Below are 5,616 nucleotides of genomic sequence, written 5' to 3' on the forward strand. Positions count from 1 at the left end.
GTGCGGGATCGGCGGGGGGGGGGGGGGGGGTACCGTGGGCTCGTCCCCTGGAGAGGGGCAGCGCCACTGGCACACTGCTGGTGTATCTCTCCTCTCCAAGGGCCGGCCCCGCTTCCCCAGAGAGACAGGAGGGAATGTATGGGCCGTTCCCTCTCCGCCCGCCTTGGTGGTCATGGGGTCCGAGGCCCCTCCCTCCAGCCTTTCCCGGAATACGATAGGCTGGGGGAAGGCAGGGGGCGTGGCCAGGGCGGGGAGGGTCATCCATGTCACTTCCTGCCCCGCCCCTGGTTTATCAGGTGACGGCGGGTGGGGCAGGGGCCCAGTTCCCTCTCCGGGGCCCAGAGACACGGTCGCTGCAGGAGATTGGGCAGCGGTGGATCCCCCCCAGGTTCGTGCCAGGGTGTGGCTGGGTCGGGTGGGGCTCGGGCTCTGGGGCCCCCGGGCCATGTGTTGCAGCGCCAGGGGCGGGCGTCGAAGCCCCAGGGGTTTCTCTATGGGGTCGGGGGTAGAGGTGGGGTCAGGGTCGGGTACGGGTTTGGGGGTCAGGGTTCCCGCGCCGGGGCGACGCTGGCACGGCCGCAGGGGCATTGTCGTGCCGGGGCGGGGCAGGTCGTGGGCTGGGTGTCGGGGAAGGGGATAGGGTGGTCTCCCCGTGGGCAGGCTTGACGTGCGTCGCGTCGCGTCGCGTCTTCTTCAGCGCCGGCTGGACGCTCACCCCCCTCCCGGCTGGAGGCTGGAGGATTGGAAGCCTCTAGCTTAGGCTCCGGTGCCGGGGCTTGTGGTGTTGACTTTGGGGGAGGGGGAGGGGGAGGGGGAGTGGGTGTGGGTGCGGCGGCACCACCGTCAGCCGTTGGCGTGGGCTGGGCAGCCTTCTGGGTGGGGCAGTTTTTCCTAATGTGCCCCACCTCGCAGCACAGGTGGCACCGCACGCCGTCCACCGTCCAGGAGGCGCGGTAGGCCGCGCCCTCGTGGAGGAGGGTAAACGAGCCCTCCGTGACCACCTCCCGGGCCAGGCAAATGAACATCTGGCGTCGGAAGGAGTAGATGTGCCGGAGGGCGGGGTCCTTCAGACCGAGCAGGAGCGGTTGGATCCCCGACCGGATCTCCCCCAAGGTGGTGAGGTGGGGGAGAAGGAGCTCACTGGCAATGAAGGGCGGGACGTTGGAGATCACGACCCTCTGGGCCGTAACCTCCAGAGGGTCGACGGGCAAATGTGTCCCGCCCACAGTGAGCCCCCTCTCCACGGCCAGGTGGACCACCTGCTCGGTTCTTGAGGAAGAAAACGGCCTTCCCGTACATCCGGGCCGCAGTGACGATGGCCAGTGGGCCGACCACACGAGCCATGGCCTTGCTGCAGGCCTCGATGGTCATATTAGGGTGGGGATAGGCCTTTACCCCCAGGCGTTTGGTCAGGTGCCTGAAGGGGGTTTGGGGTGCGGCCGGGGTCGGGACAGCCGAGCCTAAGGCAGCGGCTACCCCGGCGTAGGTGCGGCTGGGCCCCGCGACCTTCGGGCTCGCCATACTCTGCTGCTGTACGTTGTGTTGGGCTTCTGGCAGCAGCAGTGGTGGAGGCGGGCCTCTGGCAAGTCCTGTGCAGGCCCTTGGTTGCAGCAGTGGGGGGGCAGACCTGTTGGGGAGGGTCCCCAATGCAAGTCCCAGGCAGCTGTAGTGGAGGCGGGCCTCCAGCAGTGGCAGTGGTGGAGGTCCTGGGGAGGGGAGGGGACAAGGCGAGTCCCAGGCAGTGGTGTTGGAGGCAGGCCTCAGGCAACAGTAGCAGTGGAGGCAGACCTGTTGGGGAGGGTCCCCAAGGCGAGTCCCAGTCAGCAGCGGCAGTCGTGGTGGAAGTTGTGGGGAGGGACCCAAGGCAAGTCCCAGGCAGCGGTGGTGGAGGCAGGCCTCTGGCAAGTCCTGGGCAGTTCCTTGGTTGCAGCAGTGGTGGGGGGCAGGCCTGTTGGGGAGGGTCCCCAGTTCAAGTCCCAGGCAGCCCCAAAATCCAGTCCAAGGCAGCGGTGGTGGAGGCAGGCCTCAGGCAACAGCAGCAGCAGTGGTGGAGGTCCTGGGGAGGGGCCCCAAGGCAAGTCCCAGGCAGCAGCAGTGAGGCAGGCCCCAAGCAGCAACAGGGACAGTCCCCTTCAAGGAGGAGAGTCCTTGCACGTACACACACAGTCACACACTGATCCAACTCTCAAGATAGGTAAACACCCGAGTGGCCACTGACAAGCACTGCCCTTCACATCAAAGGGCAATGCTGTGTGATCAAAACAGTGAAGGGGAGGGTAGGGACTAAATCAAAATAGAGTTGGAGGTGGAAATAATGCACTCCACTGTGGTTGGCTCTTAACTGTCCCCTGGGCAATTACAAATGGGCAAAAAATGCTGATCCGACCAGTGACACCCACATCCCATTAATTAGCCTTTAGAAGAGTTCATATGTCTCATGTTCTTTAAGGTGAAAGGGCAAAGGTTAAATGTCAATGAGACAACAAACAGAAGTAACAGACAGCAAGAATAACTCTTTTAGCTAAGGAATTGATCTTTATATGATGGAATACAGAGCAGTGGAAGCAGTTTAATCATTGGAGAAGGTTCTGTGGTATTGGAACATTAGCTTGGGCACACTTAATTCTTTATAACCTGCATGTTGCTTTATTGGTTTATTGGGAGCAGTTTACATTGGCAGAGCATTTCATTCACCTGTGGGGTATTCTCAGCGGTATGATATTAAATGTCTAAATTGCATTCCTTGTTACTGACTATACAAAGCTGCCTGTTCTTTCTTCGGAAAAGCCATCTGCTGATTTGCAGATTTCCTTGACTGGGAAGCGTGTCATGTTTACTGAATTAAGTTGTCTGTTCTGTTCATATTATTCCTTCCCTTCCCGCGTTCTTCTGATTTTCTGGATTAAAGCTGGTGTGTTTCATTTGAGTAGTTGCTGTTCAGTATTTAGTCCCATTTGGCCTTGCCTCCTGTGCACCTTTTTTCCCACTCCTCCCATCCCTCCCCCACCCCATCACTCCCTCCCGAGTGCGATATTCATTCCCAATCCATCCAGTGCGCCTCAAATGATTTTCCTTCCAGATGATGTACGGTTGTCATTGCTGTCTTTGAAGCATCCTCTTTCCTCCCAGTTGCTCATCAACACCCCTCCCTCATCATTGACTTTGTGAGTTGGGTGGTGCAAGTATCTATTTATCCCATTCCCATAAACTGCAGTGTTTCCCATGAGCAATAAAAAACAGTGCTTTGAGGGGCTTGCCCATTCATTTTACTGTTGTTTTAAATAATCTACAACCAGTCAAACACCAGCTTTGCTACTCAACCACCTTTGCCTCCAACTCCCACTTATCAGTGATCATGCTATTGTTGGTTAATTACTTCACAACACTGTGGGGCAATCAGTCGAAATCTAAGTGAATAAATTCAGAATTGATGCAGACTGTTCTGTCCTCAGCCAAGAACGCTCTGCTATATTGTAGCTCTGAAGAACTTCCAGGGTTTTATTTGTCCATGATCGAAAAAGTACTGAGATTTATCCAGGGAACAGGAACGTTATGTCAGTGAGAGCTTCTGTGGTGAGAGGGCACAGTGGGCTGTCGGCTTAATGGGAGCAATTTGAATAAGAAATGTTTCAATTGGCGTAGAATGTTCCCAGTAGATCAGTGTTGAATACTGAAGCTAAATTGCATTCCCATGTTTACAGTGCAAAGATTACCCTTCTATATTTATCCTGAATACTGTCTCATATGTTGTTGTACATGAGCTGACATTTGAAGGTAGTCTTCATGTAAAACAGAACAATTTGTTATCAACCTTTATTCTGGGAAATATAAAAATAACATTATCATAAATTGCAACATTTAAATTTTATAATTGAATCTACCTTTTATCCTTTCTTTGTCAAACTGTAGTCATTATGACCTTCTATTTTTACTGTCACAACAGAATAACAGAATTAACCCTGTTATATGATGGTCATATGGTTATTGTATTGCTTGCATATTTTGCAAATTAAAAAGATTTTTGCCTGTAAGTTTAGCCATCTTGATTTCTGACAGTGGTATCTTTTAATTGGAATCAGTAGATACCTGGAATGTTGGAATGGAAGTGAGGGATTATTAAAAAAACTAAAATCCTCAAGATGTGATCATGTTGGAGATTCCACTGTGTAATCTGTTATCAGAAAGTTTCAGACTCTGCTGAGTTTCGTATTGCTCCATGAACCTTTATCCAGAAAATAAAGGTAATTAACCAGTTACGGCAAGACCATGGTACAAATATCAGTAGGAATTGGAATTGAAACTGTATTGTGGTTCTACATATGGCAGTGAAAATAGTCAGTGGAAGGTCGGCTCAACCTTAATGAACAGTAACTAAGTATATTAACTAGTATTTACCAGCTAGTTACATTAGAGTTAAGACACCTGATTATGCACGACAGCCAATCAGGTTCAACTTAAGAGTGAATACGCATTAGTACTTTAGCTGCAACTTCTACACTTTTTTTATACAGACTATTAACACTAAGATCAGTGAAGCACAGACCAGAAACATGGGGAACAAGTACACCTCCTTGTTAGTTCTTCCCAAAAATTATCCTTTATGTTTTATGATCTTGGGTTCTTCAGTGTTGTTAGGTCAAAATCCTGGAACTCCCTCCCTAAGGTCATTGTAGGCCTCCCTAACCTGGACTGCAGGGGTTCAAAAAGGCAGCACCCCTTCACCTTGTCACAGGGGGAACTAGGGATGGGTAACCCAGACAGTGATGCCCACATCCCCCAAGTGATTAGAAAGACCCGAGCTATTTCTTCACTGTTGCTGGGTCAAAGTCCTGAAGCACTGTTCCAAACAGCACTCGGGGTGTACCTACACCAGGTGGACTGCGGTGGTTTAAAGAAGGCAGCTCAGGATCATCTTCTCAAGGGCATTTAGGTTGAGATGAGCAATGTGTCCCACCTAGAAGGACATGGTCAGCAGATGCACAAGAACACCTCCATCTGTAGTTGTTGCTCCAAGTCACACACCGTCCTGACTTGGAACGATATTATTGATCTGTCACAATAACTGGGAACTCCTTCACAGAACTGTCTGTATAACTTCACCACAAGGACGTGATTTCACTAGCAGGAGTGCAAAGGAGACACACCAGGATATTCCTGATGAAGAGCTTGTGCCCAAAATGTTGATTCTCCTGCTCCTCGGATGCTGGCTGACCTGCTGTGCTTTTCCAGCTCCACACTCTCTTGACTCTGATCTGCAGCATCTGCAGTCCTCACTCTCACCAGGATGTTACCTGGTTTAGAGCATTTTAGCTATGAAAAGCAGTTGGACAGGTCTGGTTGTTTTCCTTTTTAGAGCAGAGAAGGCTAAGGAGGGATCTGATGGAGGTGTATAAGATTATGAGAGGCATGGACAGGGTGGATAGGAAGCAACTGCTCCACTGAGTCAAAGGGTCAGTAAGGAAGGGGAGGGGGTTAGATGGGATTTGAAGAATTTGTTTTTCACTCACAGGATGGTAGGAGTCTGAAAACCATCATCTGGGAGGATAGCAGAGCTAGGAAATCTCTCAACCTTCCAAAAAGCAAATGAGCACTTGAAGTTTGATTAACATTCAGGGC

This window comes from Chiloscyllium punctatum, chromosome 45, assembly GCF_047496795.1.
Source record: "Chiloscyllium punctatum isolate Juve2018m chromosome 45, sChiPun1.3, whole genome shotgun sequence".
NCBI classification, from domain to species: domain Eukaryota; kingdom Metazoa; phylum Chordata; class Chondrichthyes; order Orectolobiformes; family Hemiscylliidae; genus Chiloscyllium; species Chiloscyllium punctatum.